Below are 16,365 nucleotides of genomic sequence, written 5' to 3'. Positions count from 1 at the left end.
CTATCACCTGCTCAAGGGCAACTAGGGATGGACAATAAATGCTAATCTAGACAGCAACACCCACATCCCATAAATGAATTCTAAGAAAACACACAGAAATCTGATGACCTTGAAGATCCCCCTGTGGTCTGGGGGGTCTCGGTTTGCAAACCTTTGTTGCAGAAGTCACAAGAGAATAACAGATGGCTGAATGAAAGTTGCAAATGTGTAACATATCTAGGCTTACAGTATGCCAGTTCCCATTTGAGTAATACTACTAGAGTTTCCACACTCTGGTAAGGCAGCTGAGCCTTTATTCTACTTCATGTGCTACATGGGGTGATGTCAAATTTATTGCACCGTCTATAAAGAGGTTTTATTTTATCTCATCACTTTCATCTCCTGTCCCTCCTTACTGATTTTGATATACCAGTACATAGTGGGTTAATTGCATGAGAACAGGGAGCCATTCAGCACTTCAGGTTAGTCAGAGGGGCAGTAAAGAGGGAGCATGCATTGTTGGAGGGACTGTACTGAAGGGACACTGAAGGACGGATTGTACTGAGACCGCTGCACTTTTAGACAGACTACACTAAGGGAATGCTACGCTGTCAGAGGGTCAACAGTAAAAGAGAACTGCACTATTGGAGAGGTGGTGCTAGGGGAGTGCTGCACTGTTAGAGGGGCAGTACTGAGGGAGTGCTGCATTATCAGGGCATCAGTACTGAGGGAGTGCTGCATTGTCAGAGGGACAGTACGAAGGGAGTACTGCACTGTCAGGGGGACAGTACTGAGGGAGTGCTGCACTGTCAGGGGGACAGTACTGAGGGAGTGCTGCACTGTCAGAGGGTCAGTACTGAGGGAGTGCTGCACTATCAGAGGGTCAGTACTGAGGGAGTGCTGCACTATCAGAGGGTCAGTACTGAGGGAGTGCTGCACTGTCAGAGGATCAGTGCTGAGGGAGTGCTGCACTGTCAGGGGGACAGTACTGAGGGAGTGCTGCACTGTCAGAGGGTCAGTACTGAGGGAGTGCTGCACTGTCAGAGGGTCAGTACTGAGGGAGTGCTGCACTATCAGAGGGTCAGTACTGAGGGAGTGCTGCACTGTCAGAGGATCAGTGCTGAGGGAGTGCTGCACTATCAGAGGGACAGTACTGAGGGAGTGCTGTACTGTCATAGGGACACTACAGTGGGAGTGCTGCACTGTCAGAGGAAGTCCTGAGGGAATGCTGCACAGTCATATGGACAATACTGAGAGTGATGCACTGTCAGAGGGACAGTACTGAGGGAGTGCTGCACTGTCATAGGGACAGTACTGAGGGAGTGCTGCATTGTCAGAGTGTCAGTACTGAGGGAGTGCTGCATTGTCAGACGGACAGTACTAAGGGAGTACTGCACTGTCAGGGGGACAGTAATGAGGGAGTGCTGCACTGTCAGAGGGATAGTACTGAGGGAGCGCTGCACTGTCAGAGGGATAGTACTGAGGGAGCGCTGTACTGTCAGAGGGATAGTACTGAGGGAGCACTGCACTGTCAGAGGGTCAGTACTGAGGGAGTGCTGCACTGTCAGAGGGTCAGTACTGAGGGAGTGCTGCACTGTCAGAGGGACAGTACTAAGGGAGTACTGCACTGTCAGGGGGACGGTACTGAGGGAGTGCTGCACTGTCAGAGGGATAGTACTGAGGGAGCGCTGCACTGTCAGAGGGTCAGTACTGAGGGAGTGCTGCACTGACAGAGGGTCAGTACTAAGGGAGTGCTGCACTGTCAGAGGGTCAGTACTGAGGGAGTGCTGCACTGACAGAGGGTCAGTACTAAGGGAGTGCTGCACTGTCAGAGGGTCAGTACTGAGGGAGTGCTGCACTGTCAGAGGGTCAGTACTGAGGGAGTGCTGCACTGTCAGAGGGTCAGTACTGAGGGAGTACTGCACTGTCAGAGGAAGTACTGAGGGAATGCTGCACAGTGGTAGGGACAATATTGAGAGTGATGCACTGTCAGAGGGATAGTACTGAGGGATTCCTGCACTGGCAGAGGGATAGTACAGAAGGAGAACTTTTGCCTTGCTTCTTTGGACTGTTCATTTGCAATTTCTTTCCAGATAGGAGGCAGCAATTTGTTAGAATATTCAAGGCAAGCTTAATTCTTTATTCAGCAGAACGTCTACACCTGGGGTCTGAACACTGAATAAAATGGTGATGAATGATGGGCAAAATCCATTTTTAGCTTTATAAAGATCACTGAGAGAGTTTGAAGGCCAAACGCAACAACAGGAATGTCAACATGCAGGGTTTCTGTGGCATTCCTTTGGGCGCAATAGGCTGACAGTACATTAATATGACATGCTTTCATGTCTCAGAAAAATCCTAAAATGTTACAAGTACAGTTAATGACATTGCACAGTCACTGTAAGGCACATGGTAGAAAATTTGCACGCAACAAAAACAGTAATGATATAAATGACCAGATAATCAGTTCTTAGTGATGTTGGTCAAGAGATGAATATTCCCTCCAGCATCAGGAAGGTCCTTCCAGTTAATCTTCAGAATACTGCCAGGGTTTCTTAAACACATATCTGACAGGGCTGACAGGACTTTAGTTTAATGCTTTATTCGAAACACAACATCTTCAATATTGCGGCATGACTTCAGTACTGCACTCTTACCAACAGTACAGCACTCCTACTGCACTGCACCATAATAGTATAGCACTCCTTCTGTACTGCCCCACAACAGTACAGTACTCCTTTTGCACTGGTCCACAACAGTACAGCACTCCTTCTGTACTGTCCCACAACAGTACAGCACTCCTTCTGTGCTGCCCCACAACAGTGCAGCATTCCTTCTGTACTGTCCCACAACAGTACAGCACTCCTTCTGTGCCATCCTTCCAAACGTCCAATGTGCTTTCAATACTGCGCGTCTGGCAGTGCAGCACTCCCATGCTGGATCTCTGACTGTGCAGGGATCTCTAAAAGCTGCCACTATAATAGTGCAGCACTCCCTCAGTGTTGTCTCATCCAATACCGTAGGATACCTTCAGCACTGGCCCTCCGACTGTGTAACACTCCCTCAGTGCTTCCCCTTTAGCTGTGGAGTGCTTCCTCAGTACAGTCCCTCTGACTGTGCAGAGTAACCCCAGTCGAGTATTAGAGCGTCACCCTGGATTTTGAACTCATAATAGTTGAAGGCCTCAAACAGATTTTTTTCTTTTTGGTGAAAAACGTCTTTCACTCCCCACAAAACGCATGAAGCATTAATATCCTATCGAAAAAAATCTTAGAGTAGAGAAGGTTAATGGGAGATTTTTCAAAACCATCAAGGGAAGAAAGTGTAAATCAAGAGAAACTCCTTCCAATAGCAGCTGCATGGACACAAAAATGAGCAAAAGAACTGGTCGAGGGGGTGGGGGGAAGGAGACTTAGCCTAGAATTTTTTGGATGGTGGGGATACCTGAAGAGTTGGCAGGGAAATGTAAACCACAAGCTGTGTCAAACAATGCTTGGCAGTTAACTGTCAGTCACCATCAACTGGTACATTCTCCATGGCAATGCCTCTCCTAATTAGAGTCCACTTGTCAACCAATCAGCACTCTCTTCACATCCAGTATAGGTTTGTTATTTCATTGTTGCTGGTATCCTTTGCAATTGTCCTGATGAGTGCAAGTTGAAAAACAAAAACACACTCCTTTTTCAAGCTCTGTACTACCAAATGACTATTCAGATTTTTTTCCACTAAGCCAGACTATGGACTGTACAATGCAATACCTTATCTAACAATTGTTGTCCACGAAGAGTCTTCCGGAGAGAATAACTTGGCTGATTCCATGTCAGAGGTCAAAGAGGATCAGACTGTCAATGAACTGGTGGCTTTCAGGGGTGAAAGTCAGGTGAGGCATCAGTGCTAACCACTGTGCCACTGTGCTGCCCCATTACACAGAGTAGAGCAACCTCGTACAGAGAGAAGTGTGCCTTTCCTACATGTGGAAAGTAGCCAGTCCTTTTGAAATATCATTGGGAAATTATCTCTTGTCCTGAAATGGTTACAGGAATTTTGTCATTTTTTTCCTCTTCATCATTTAAGTAATTGAAATCTCAGATTGCCAGCACAGTGGTTAGCACTGCTGCCTCAGAGCGCCAGGGACCTGGGTTCGATTCCCAGCTTGGGTCACTGTCTGCGCAGCTCTTGCACGTTCTCCCCATGTCTGCACGGGTTTTCTCTGTGCGCTCCGGTTCCCTCTTGCAGTCCAAAAGACATGCTGGTTAGGTGAATTGGCCATGCTAAATTCTCCTTCAGTGTTCCTAAACAGGTGCCAAAGGTGTGGTGACTATGGGATTTTCACAGTGACTTCATTACAGTGTTAATGTAAGCTTTCTTGTGACACGGTTAAATAAACTTTAAAATTTTAAACTTTTTAGTCTTTGATACATCAGTGAATAATATGGCTGTGACAGTGTGAAGATTATCTTCCTCTGAAGGTCTCTCGCTGTGTGCTCTGGTGGAGCAGCATGTTCCAGGGACCCAGGTTCGATTCCAGCCTTGGGTGATTGTGTGGAATTTGTACATTCGCGCCATGTCTGAATCATAGAAATCCTACAGTGCAGAAGGAGTCCATTCGGCCCATTGAGTCTACACTGACCCAATCCGACCCAGGCCTTACCTCCATATTCACCTGCTAATCCCTCTAACCTAAACACCTCACGACTCTAAGGGGCAATTTTTAGCACGGCCAATCAACCTAACCCGCAAGTCTTTGGACTGTGGGAGGAAACCGGAGCACCCGGAGGAAACCCACGCAGACACAAGGAGAATGTGCAAACTCCACACAGACAGTGACCCAAGTCAGGAATTGAATCCAGGTCCCTGGAGCTGTGAAGCAGCAGTGCTAACAGCAGTGCCGCACACTGTGCTACCATGCCGCCCATATCATCTGCATGGGTTTCCTGCGGGTGCTCCGGTTTCCTCCCACAGTCCGAAAGATGTGCTGGTTAGGTGCACCGGCCATGCTAAATTCTCCCTCAGTGTATCCGCACAGGCACCAGAGTGTGAGAACTAGGGGATTTTCAAATAACTTCATTGCAGTGTTAATGTAGGCCTACTTTGACACAAATGAATAAACTTAAACTTAAGTTCCTCAGAGAGTCCTGATTTCTCCTGTTCCCAGAGAGTCCAGTGGTTGATGCCTTTCAATCTTCTCCCCTGATTCAGTCTTCCACTGAAAAGTCTTCTTGTCCTTGCAGCTCAGTCATCCTGAACCCTACATTCTGCTACGTTGCTGTCCTTTTCGCTGAATGGTGATGTTGTCCAAAGTGAGGAAGAAAATTCACAATTCCAAGATACCTTTCTTGAGGACTGAGGATGCTATGGGAGATTGAATCGTTTGAGACTGTGACTTGGGAAGGGGAAGAGTCAGAGTTAGATAAAGTCCGTTGTTGTAAAAGGGAAGATACAGGAATGTAATGAAATTGTTGAAGATATGGGGCAGAATTTGATGTTCCCCTGATGAAGGGTTCGTAAGTGGGGCGCTGGGCTGCGGGCGGTTGACCACAAATTTTCTCAAATGGCTTTCTCACTGGGCTACCCACCCCGACCTTACTGCAATTTTACTCTTCGTTAGATGAGGCTCAGGCCTGCCAGTGCAACCACTCTTGCCCCAGTTAATCCCTCATGTGGTTCATTATAGACCACGAAAAGACTGGTTTCCCCTACCCTTAAATTGCAGGCTGACAGAAGGAGTTCAGGGGGAGGGGGAAGCCTTAAATTTAACTGTGTTCAGATCTTCAACAGGAAGACAGGGGCGGATTGGCACTATCGAGAGCCTCCATTTGACATCGGGTGTCTCTCCACCACACACCCCCCCACCCCCACAGGTCCTCCCTTCTCTCTATCTTCTGCACCCACACCCCATCCCTCTGTTCTTATCTCCCCTGCATCACATCTTCTCTCACTGCTTTGAGACGCCCACACTTACTTAGTCGGGGAATCCTGGGACTTGGGCTCTGGAGAGTTTGCTTACAGTCCCAGTCCTGTGGAGCACAGCTTCTGGCGCTGCGGGGACTACAGCACTGTTGGCCAATCAGACTGGTTGGCAGCTCTCTGAGGCAGGGTCTCCCCCGAGTGAGGGGTGGTCCCACCTCCAGAAAATGAATGCTGGTTGAATGGCTGTGGGACAGGCAGTACTGACGGTGATGTGTTCTCCACTGACTCTTTAATTGGTAAGAAGATAAACAGCACCCTCCTCAAAATCCAGGTCCTGGTTTCATGCTATTGGAAGTAGGCCAGCATACTTGGAGGAATAGGTATAGTATAAAGGGTTAACAGATGGGATATTTGACTTTGATTTGATTTGATTTATTATTGTCACATGTATTAATATATAGTGAAAAGTATTGTTTCTTGTGAGCTATACAGACAAAGCATACCGTTCATAGAGAAGGCAACAAGAGAGTGCAGAATGTAGTGTTACAGTCACAGCTAGGGTGTAGAGAAAGATCAACTTAATACAAGGTAAGTCCATTCAAAAGAATGACAGCAGCAGGGAAGAAGCTCTTCTAGAGTTGGTTGGTACATGACGTCAGACTTTTATATCTTTTTCCCAAGGAGGAAGATGAAAGAGAGAATGTCTGGAGTATGTGGCATCCTTAATTATGCTGGCTGCTTTGCTGAGGCAGTGTGAAGTGTAGACAGGGTCAATGGATGGGAGGCTGGTTTGCGTGATGGATGGGGCTGCACTCACGACCTTTTGTAGTTCCTTGTGGTCTTGGGCAGAGCAGGAGCAATGCCAAGTTGTGATACAATCAGAAAGGATGCTTTCTATGGTGCATCTGTAAAAGTTGGTGAGAGTTGTAGCTGACATGCCAAATTTCCTTAGTCTTCTGATAAAGTAGAGGCATTGATGGGCTTTCTTAACTGCAGTGTCGGCATGGGGGGACCAGAACAGGTTGTTGGTGATCTGGACACCTAAAAACCTGAAGCTCTCAACCCTTACTACTTCATCCCCATTGATGCAGACAGGGCATGTTCTCCTTTACGCTTCCTGAAGTTGATGAAAATCTCCTTTGTTTTGTTGACATTGAGGGTGAGATTATTATTGCTGCAGCAGTTCACCAGATTCTCTATCTCATTCCTGTACTCTGTCTTGTCATTGTTTAGATCCGACCCGCTATGGTAGTGTCATCAGCAAACTTGAAAATTGAATTGGTGGGAAATTTGGCCGCACAGTCATAGGTGTACAAGGAGTATAGTAGGGGGCTGGGAAAACAGCCTTGAGGGGCATTGGCCCTGAGGATGATCGTGGAGGAGGTGTTGTTGCCGATCCTAACTGATTGTGGTCAGTGAGCTAGGAAGTTCAGGATCCAGTTGCAGTGAGAGGTGCTGAGGCCCAGGTTACGGAGTTTGGAGATGTGTTTTGTGGGAATAATAGTGTTGAAGGCTGAGCTGCAGTCAATAAATAGGAGTCTGACATAGGTGTCCTTGTTATCTAGGTGTTCCAGGGTTGAGTGCAGGGCCAGGGAGATGGTATCTGCTATGGACCTGTTGCGGCAGTTGGCAACCTGTAGCGGATCCAGGTAATCTGGAGGCTGGAACTGATTTGTGCCATGACTAATCTTTCGAAGGACTTCATAATGATGGATGTCAGAGCCACCGGCCAATAGTCATCAAAGTACTCTCCTTGGTTTTTCTTAGGTACAGGGATGATGGTCATCTTCTTGAAGCAGATAGGGACCTCAGATTGTTGTAAAGAGAGTTTAAAGATGTCTGCAGATACCCCTGCCAGCTGATCCACACAAGATCTGAGTACACATCTGGGTATCCCATCTGAGCCAGCTCCTTCAAGAAAGCTGCTCTAACATCTGCAATGGTGACCCCAGATACAGGTTCATTAAGGGCTTCCGGGGTGGAGGGCATGCTCTTTCTGACTTCTTGCTCAAAATGAGCGCAGAATGCACTGAGCTCATCAGGGAGGTGTACGTTGGAGCTGGCAATTTGACATGCCTTCATCTTGTAGCCTGTTATGTCTTGTAGACCTTGCCATAGTCGGCAGAGGTCGGTGTGGCTAGCCTGGGCCTCTAGCTTGGTCCAGTATTGTCTTTCGGTATCTTCGATGGCTCTCCTTAGATGGTATCTGGCTTTATTGTATAGGTCAGGGTTGCCTGACTTGAAAGCCTCAGATCTGGACTTCAGCAAGCAGTGGATAGCCCTGCTCATCCATGGTTTCCGGTTAGAGAACACACGGATTTGCTTCTTTGGCACACAGTCTTCTACACACTTAGTAATGAAGTCAGTTATCTAGTGGTGTACTCATTCAGGCTGGTTGCAGAATTTTTAAATACTAACTAGTCCACTGACCCCATAGGATATCATCCGATTCCTCAGACCAACATTGCATGCCTCTGATGGATTCTCCCACTTCAGTTTTTGATTGTAAGCTGGGATCAGGAGCACAGCTTATACTAATATATGAGGGAGATGGTGATGTCTCACCGAGATCAGTCAGTCATGTGTTAGATGAAACAGGGAGAGAGGGAGGGTTTGGAACCCTATGCTCAGGAGCTGAATCTATAACCGGTTTAGATATTGTACTAATAAACAAGTGCTAGGCAAGTACCAGAGTATGACTAGTCTGTCCAGTAACCAAGTACCACGCCTGGAGAACATATATGAGAAGGACCATCCTAAAACAGTAGGTGACAAGTTCCAGATCAATGCTACTTGCTGCATTAAAAAAGCTCCTTCCTCACATCCACCTGCCCCTCATTTCTTGCCCTAATCTGTGCCCCCCTCAACCATCAACTAATGGGAACTGCTTTTCTTTGTCTGCTTTATCTAAACCTGTCATAATCTTGTACACCTGTGTCAAATCGAATTATGGAGTCGTCATAGAGTTATACAGTGCAGAAAAGGCCTTTTGGCCCATCAAGTCTGTACCAACGATATCACTAAAAGCACGATAATCCCATTTTCCTGCACTTCTCCCATATCCTTGAATATTATGATATTTCAAGTTCTCATCCAAATATTTTTTAAGGTTGTAAAGTTTCCGGTCACCACTACCTTCCCAGATAGTGCATTTCAGATTCCTACCACTCTCTGAGTGAAAAGGTTCTTTTCTCAAATCCTCTCTGAATCTCCTGCCCCTTACCCGAAAACTATGCCCCCTTGTCACTGAATCCCCTAACCAAGGGGGACAGCTGGTCCCCAGGGTGAATCTCTGCTTCTCCAACATAACCCATAGAATAGAGCCCTGCAGTACAGAAGGGGGCCATTCAGCCCATCGAGTCTGTACCAACCACAATCCCACCCAGGCCCTATTCCCGTAATCTCACATATTTAACCTGCCGGCCCCCCTGACACTAGGGTCAGTTTGGCAAGGCCAATCAACCTGACTCGCACATCTTTGGAGTGTGGGAGGAAACTGGCGCATCCAGAGAAAACACACACAGGCAGGGGGAGAATGCGCAAACTCCGCATAGATAGTGACCTGAGGCTGGAGCTGAATCCGGGTCCCTGACGCTAACCACTGGGCCATTGTGCCGCCCAAACCCAAAAGCTAAATTCTCCCAATCCTCAAACCGTTCTGGTAAATCTCCTCTGCATCTTCTCAAAGCCCTTCTTAGAATACCTACAGTGCAGAAGGAGGCCATTCTGGCCATCAAACCTGCAATGACAACAATCTCACCCAGGCCCTATCCCCATAACCCCACATATTTACCCTACTAATCCCTTTGACATCCCCCTAACAGCAAGGAACAATTTATCATGGCCAATCAACCTAACCCACAAAGATGTGGACTGTGGGAAGAAATCGGAGCACCTGGAGGAAACCCATGCAGATCCGGGGAGAACGTGTAAACTTCACACAGACAGTGACCCAAGTCAGGAATCAAACCTGCGTCCTTGCTGCTGAGAGGCAGCAGTGCTAGCCACTCCCACTTAGAAGGGAGTGACCAGAACTGGACAGGATACTTTGGTTGTGTTTGGTTGGTGTGATCTGGAATGTGCTGCCACAAGGGGCGATGGAAGTAGATTAAATAGTGACTGTCAAAAGGGAACTGGGTAAATACTTGGAAAGGAAAAGGTTGCCTGGCCACGGAGAAAGGGCAGGGGAAAGGAGGGGTGGTGGTGGTGGCGGGGCGGAGCCTAATGGAATGGCTCTTTCAAAGGGCCAACATAGACACAATGGGCAGAATGGCCTCCTTCTGCACAGTAGGGATTCTATGATTTTTCATGATGGGGTCATGATGAAAATGTTGCATGGCCACGAGAAAGAGCAGGGGAATGGAGTGGGGGTGGGGGGGTGACGTTGGGGAGGGGGGGAAAACAGCTCTAATGGAATGGCTCTTTCAAAGGGCCAACGCAGACACAATGGGGGGAATGGCCTCTTTCTGTGACGTAATATTCTGTGCTCACTAATCCCTCTTTTGGCCTGGATTTGAGAGAACATTCCACCTTGAGCTATATGAACACACTCTACATAAAGCTGTTGGCAGATGCTGTTATTAAACTGCGAAGAAAAGAAATGTGTTGTCATTGTGTGGCACCGACAAAGAGATGCAGCAGGATTTTCTATGTGGCGCTGAGGTGAGTAGCATGTTCCTTTCAGAATGTTTGCTCAGGCTAATGAGAAGGAATACTGTATTTTAAACCCTCTGCCCATTCATGAGGTGGGGGTGGGGGTGGGAGTGGGGGGTGGGCGGGCGGGCGGTGGTGCGCCTGGATGTTTGTCTTGCAGCCTCTGTGTAGCTTTACACCTGCTCTGTCTTCTGCTGAGCACAGTGCGGCAAGGCATCCTTTGTGAGTTTGGGGAGAAATGAGTAAAGAGAAAAAAAAGTGTGTATATATATATATCACCAAGGGACAGAATGTAAAAGGATCACCGACTCTGTGTACCTTTGGAGGTTTAAAAGCCCTTTTATTTCAACACAGAACAGATCCTGCATTGTTCCTTGGGTCGGCAATTGCTTGTAACTTGTTCAAGGTCTTTTATTCCTGTCTGAAGCTGTAATGATCATCTGTAATCTAACCACCTGCTGCAGAACTGGGACAAGATGGTGGTGAATAGTGAGTAGCTGGGAGGAATGAAAGCAGACAGGCATGTCCTTAATTTGTCTCACTGAGATACGTCCCGTACACACTGAGCAGCCTCACTGAGTGCCAGACCTCAACCCAATACTGAATCTTGAATATTTGAATATTTGAATATCTCAGAAGGTAAGTAAGTTCAGTAAATTTATTTATTAGTCACAAGTAGGCTTACATTAACACTGCAATGAAGATACTGTGAAAATTCCCTAGTCGCCACACTCTGGCGCCTGTACAGGTACATGAGGGGGAATTTAGCATGGCCAATTCACCTAACCCGCACATCTTCGGACAGTGGGAGGAAACCAGGGCACCCGGAGGAAACCCACGCAGACTTGAGGAGAATGTGCAAACTCCATACACAGAAAGAAGTCTCACAACACCAGGTTAAAGTCCAACAGGTTTATTTGGTAGCAAAAGCCACTGAGCTCCGAAATCTAGTGGCTTTTGCTACCAAATGAACCTGTTGGACTTTAACCTGGTGTTGTGAGACTTCTTACAGTGTTTACCCAGTCGAACACCAGCATCTCCACATGAAACTCCATACAGACAGTGACCCCAGCCGGGAATCAAACCCAGGTCCCCAGTGCTGTGAGGCAGCAGTGCTAACCACTATGCCACCATACTACCTCTGTAACAGCAATCAGAACTCAGAACAATTTTCTTCTCCAGTGAGTGGAACATTGACACAAAAATATTCACTCCCAAAAACCCTGCCAGATTTTTTTGCCCCTCTCTTGTTAAATTAACAAACATCAGCTGTGCCTCTGTGGGCGGCAGTCTCACCTCTAAGGCAGAAGGTTGTGCGCTCAAGTCACACTCCAGAGAGCTGAGCACAAAGATGTAGGCTGACGTGGCCTGACTGTGCACCACAGTGTTGGGAGTGCTGTCTTTCGGATGAGATGTTAAACCAAGGTGAAGGCAAAATACAGCGGATGCTGGAATCTGAAACACTAACAGAAAATGCTGGAGCAGGTCTGACAGCGTCTGCAGAGAGAGAGTAGAGCCAACGTTTCGAGTCAATGTGACTCTTCATCAGAACTGAAGGCAAGGAAAATTAGAGAAGATTTACACTATGAGAGTGATGGATTGGGGGGTGGGAGGGTGCAGGGATAGGGGCAGGGGTGGGAGGGCGCTCTAATTAGACAAAGGGAACACTTCTCTCTCCATAGCTGCTGTCAGGCCTGCTGAGTTTCTCCAGCATTTACTGGTGGAATTCTCCGGCTGTGCAGGTCTAAAAACCAGAGATTCCGGCCCCAACCGTCAATGGTGTTTTGCATTCTCCGCGACCCGCCTGCTAAAATTCCAGTGGTGGGTGGGATGGAAGAATTCTGGACACTGTCTTTGTTAAACCGAGTCCTGATTACCCTTTCAGATGGACGTAATTGATACTATCACACAATTTGGGGAACAGCAGGGGTGTCCTCCGAGGAAGTGGAGGCAGCCTGTGATCTTGCAGGAACATTGGCTGCTTGGCACTGCAGTGAAGGGAAATAAACTTACTGGAGTATGTGGATCGAGCAGGGGGAATAAGACTGATTGAATTGCTCTAGAGGGGCAATGCTGGATGAGCTGCCATAGACTTGGCTGGAAAATGCCCTCCTTCTGTGGCCTTGTGACCCTCAGCTGCTCTGACCAGTAATTGTCTCTCGAGCAACATCACTAAACTGGATAATCAGTTGTTTGTGGTGTGGGAGATCTAGGGTACCAGGCACTATTAAGTACTATAGTTGACTTGGATACAAACAGCACTAGACACTACGAATGCTGGATCTTACAAGCTTTAACTATGGTGCACAAGGAGAAACAGACTTGCAGTCCCCTGTAGAATGTTTCCGAAGTTACATACAAACAACTTGGCAATTATAATTACTTACAGCAAATGAGAAACAAGCAATTTTTCTAATCATTCATTTGCATACATTTTCACCAGTCATATTCTAGCTTTTTGCTCTTTTTTATTCAATGAAAAACTGTCTCCTGCTAATCCTTCATTTGCATAGCATGTCCCCATATCTTGCCTTTGGTATTCTGTTATGGAAAACTCTGATTTTTCTCATCCTCTGGTGAAGGTTGAAAACAGAATGTTTATGGGGGTTATGCAGGTGAAGATTAGTCTTTCACGTTAAATACGCAAGCACTGACCTCATTGAAGGCCTGTATGCTGATAAGCATTTTCCATTGCTTGATGGAAATTTATGGAACCTTAATTTTAACAACTTAACTTCCACAGTGAGATCTTGCTGTGTGTAAATTGGCTGCTGCGTCACTCAAGTCAGAACAGCAACTGCACTTCAAAAATGCTTCATTGCCCGAAAAATGTCTTGGGACATCGTGAGGTTCTGAAAGACACCCAAACAGTAGAGTGGGACAGTGGTTAGCACTGCTGCCTCATAGCACCAGGGAGCCAGCTTCGATTACTGGCTTTGTTCACAGTCTGTGCAGAATTTGTACTTTCTTTCTGTGTCTGCTCGGGTTTCCTCAGGGTGCCCTGGCTTCCTCCCACAGTCCAAAGACGAGCTGATTAGGTACATTGGCCATGCTAAATTGACCCTCAGTAAACCTGGACAAGTGCTGGAGTGTGGCAACTAGGGGATTTTCACAGTAACTACATTGCAGTGTTAATGTAAGCCTATTTGTGACTAATAAATAAACTTTTTAAAAAATCTTCCTTTATGTTCCCTTTAAAAAGGGCCTCAAATATACAGGTGCCTCTTTGGTGGGTGCATATAGAGGAGGGTAATACAGCGGGGGTGTTATGCCACTTTCGAAAAATGTTTTAAAAATTAAATTACAAAGGGTCCTGTTTCAACCACCAACTCTTTGAAATGCGGCCAATGCTGCGATTGACATTATTGACATTGTGCTGCCCCTCACAAACCCCAATCATTCACCAACCCTCCCTGCCCTTGTGTCTCGTGGTAAAAACACTGCCCAGCGCAACTCAATTTGCAGCTGGTCATCCTCTCGACTGGTTTCCATACTTCCTTTAGTGCCAGCTTAATTCCTTTAAGGAGGAAAGAAAAATTAGGAAATGGGAGAGATTTAGGGAAGAATTCCAGAGTTTAGGATCCAGACAGCCAAAGGCACCACTGCTCATGGTGGAATGATGACCAAATTACAGGAGTTTTTTGATTAATTTGATTTATTACTGTCATACATATTAGTGTACAATTAAGATCGCTAGAGTGTAGAGAAAGATCAACTTATTGTGAAGTAGGTCCAGTCAAAAGTCTGACAGCAGCAGGGAAGAAACAGTTCTTGAGTCGGTTGGTACATGACCTCAGACTTGTGTATCTTTTTCCTGATGAAAGAAGGTGGAAGAGAGAATGCCAGGAGTGTGTTGGGATCTTTGATTATACTGACTGCTTTTCCGAGGCAGTGGGAAGCGTAGACAGACTCAGTGGATGAGAGGCTGGTTTGCACGATGCACTGGGCTATTTTCACATCCCTTTGTAGTTTCATGAGGTCTTGGACACAACAGAGGCCATGCTGAGCTGTGATACAATCAGAAAGGATCCTTTCTATGGTGCATCTGTAAAGGTTGGATCATAGTGGATATGCAGAATTCCCTTAGCCTTAGAGGCATTGGTGGGCTTTCTTAACTATAGCATTGGTGTATAGTTTAGGGCTGGAAGAAGTAACAGGAATAGGGAGGAGCAGGACCACGAGAGGCTTTCTGTTGGAGTGATTGAAGACTGCCTGTTTTGAATAGTGTTCACCTCTACTATGCAAATTGGAGGGTGCATAACGTACGTAGGTAACCCCAGTACTTAGGACAAAATTGGCGTGACTGGATTCCACTGGCCGTTAACCTGGAAAAGCTCCAGGAATGGCACATGAGGGGTCAAATGTCACAAAGAGTATCATTAAACTTTAAAACTAATTTCACAGATGTGTCCCTCATGGCAGCGCTAATCTCATGTGTTTTTCAGACCAGATCACCTTGCACACCGTCAAAATCCACAATATCTCATTTTAAATTGACTGTCGCATAAATGAAAGAAAGAACAGACCATTAGCTCTCAGAAGGTTTCCTTCAGAAACACAACGCTTGGGAACTATCTTGGGCATTGTGACACTGTATTCTGTAACCAGGAATCCTCATTAAGCTTGTTAGTATTTATCTATACAACGTCACTCCTATCATACTGAATGCAGGGTGTGTTTGTGTGGTAACAGACACCTGAAAGAGGCTAGTCTTTAGAGGCCAACTTTCTGGCCCTCCTCCACTGTTACCATTCATGCCAATTTTAAGCAGCTGAAATAGGTGTTGCTGGGATGTTGGAAATGGGGTCATTGGATTTATTGATCCTTTAACCCCACAATTTGCCCTTACAAAATGATGTGCATTTATATACCTTTAATATAAAAGCGTCCCCAGACGGTCATTATCAAACACAGTAAAACACTGGATCATAAAACAAAATCCACAGACGCTACAGTCAGAAAGAGGCCATTTGACCCATTGGGTCTGACCTAACCCACCCAAACAGCATCCCACCTGTGTCCTTCCTTCTGCCCTATCCTCGTAACCCTGCTCATTTACCATGGCTAATCCACCTAACCTACACATCTTTTGGACATTAAGGGGCAATTTTGCATGGCCAATCCACCTGACCTGCACATCTTTGGACTGGGATCCAGACACTGCTGCTAATGGTGGGATGAAGGCAGAATTAGAGGAGTGCAGTATTATTCAGCTGGAGGAAGTAACAGGAATAGGGAAGAGTAAGGCCACTAGAGGGTTTCTGTCTGGGTTACTGAAGGCTGCCTGTTTTGACCAAAAACAGATTTTCTGGTGGTTATCACTTCGCTGTTTTGTGGGAACTTACCATACCACATTGCTACCACATTTTCTACCTCACAAAAATGACTACACTTCAAAAGTACTTAAATTGTTGTAAATCACTTTGGCCATCCTGGGGTTCTGAAAGGTTTGTAGAAAAGCAAATCAGGTCTTCCTTTTTTAATTGACTTCCCCCTTGTTAGTGGTCCATTGACATTAGCCTGGTTCATTTTCAGCTGGTGTTCATTGTCAATCCCCCAAGAGGTGCAAGTGAGTTGTTTGTGAGACATTTTCGAAGGGTTAGCCACATTGTTGGAGAACTGGAGTCACTTAGAAATCAGGGGTTAAAATTCGGACTCTGGTCTTTCTTTTATGCTTGAGAAATGTTTCATGAACAAATCACCAGGCATCACCTGATTGATAGACCTGAATGACTTATTGTAACAGTTCTTTGAAGCTCTTAATTGCTTCTACCACAGGAGTCAACGAAAGAGACATTGACCATCTTCACACCTCAAGTAAAA

This window comes from Carcharhinus amblyrhynchos, chromosome 6 (assembly GCF_965287045.1).
Source record: "Carcharhinus amblyrhynchos chromosome 6, sCarAmb.v2.hapA, whole genome shotgun sequence".
Taxonomy (NCBI): Eukaryota; Metazoa; Chordata; class Chondrichthyes; order Carcharhiniformes; family Carcharhinidae; genus Carcharhinus; species Carcharhinus amblyrhynchos.
This window is presented reverse-complemented; position numbering follows the sequence as displayed.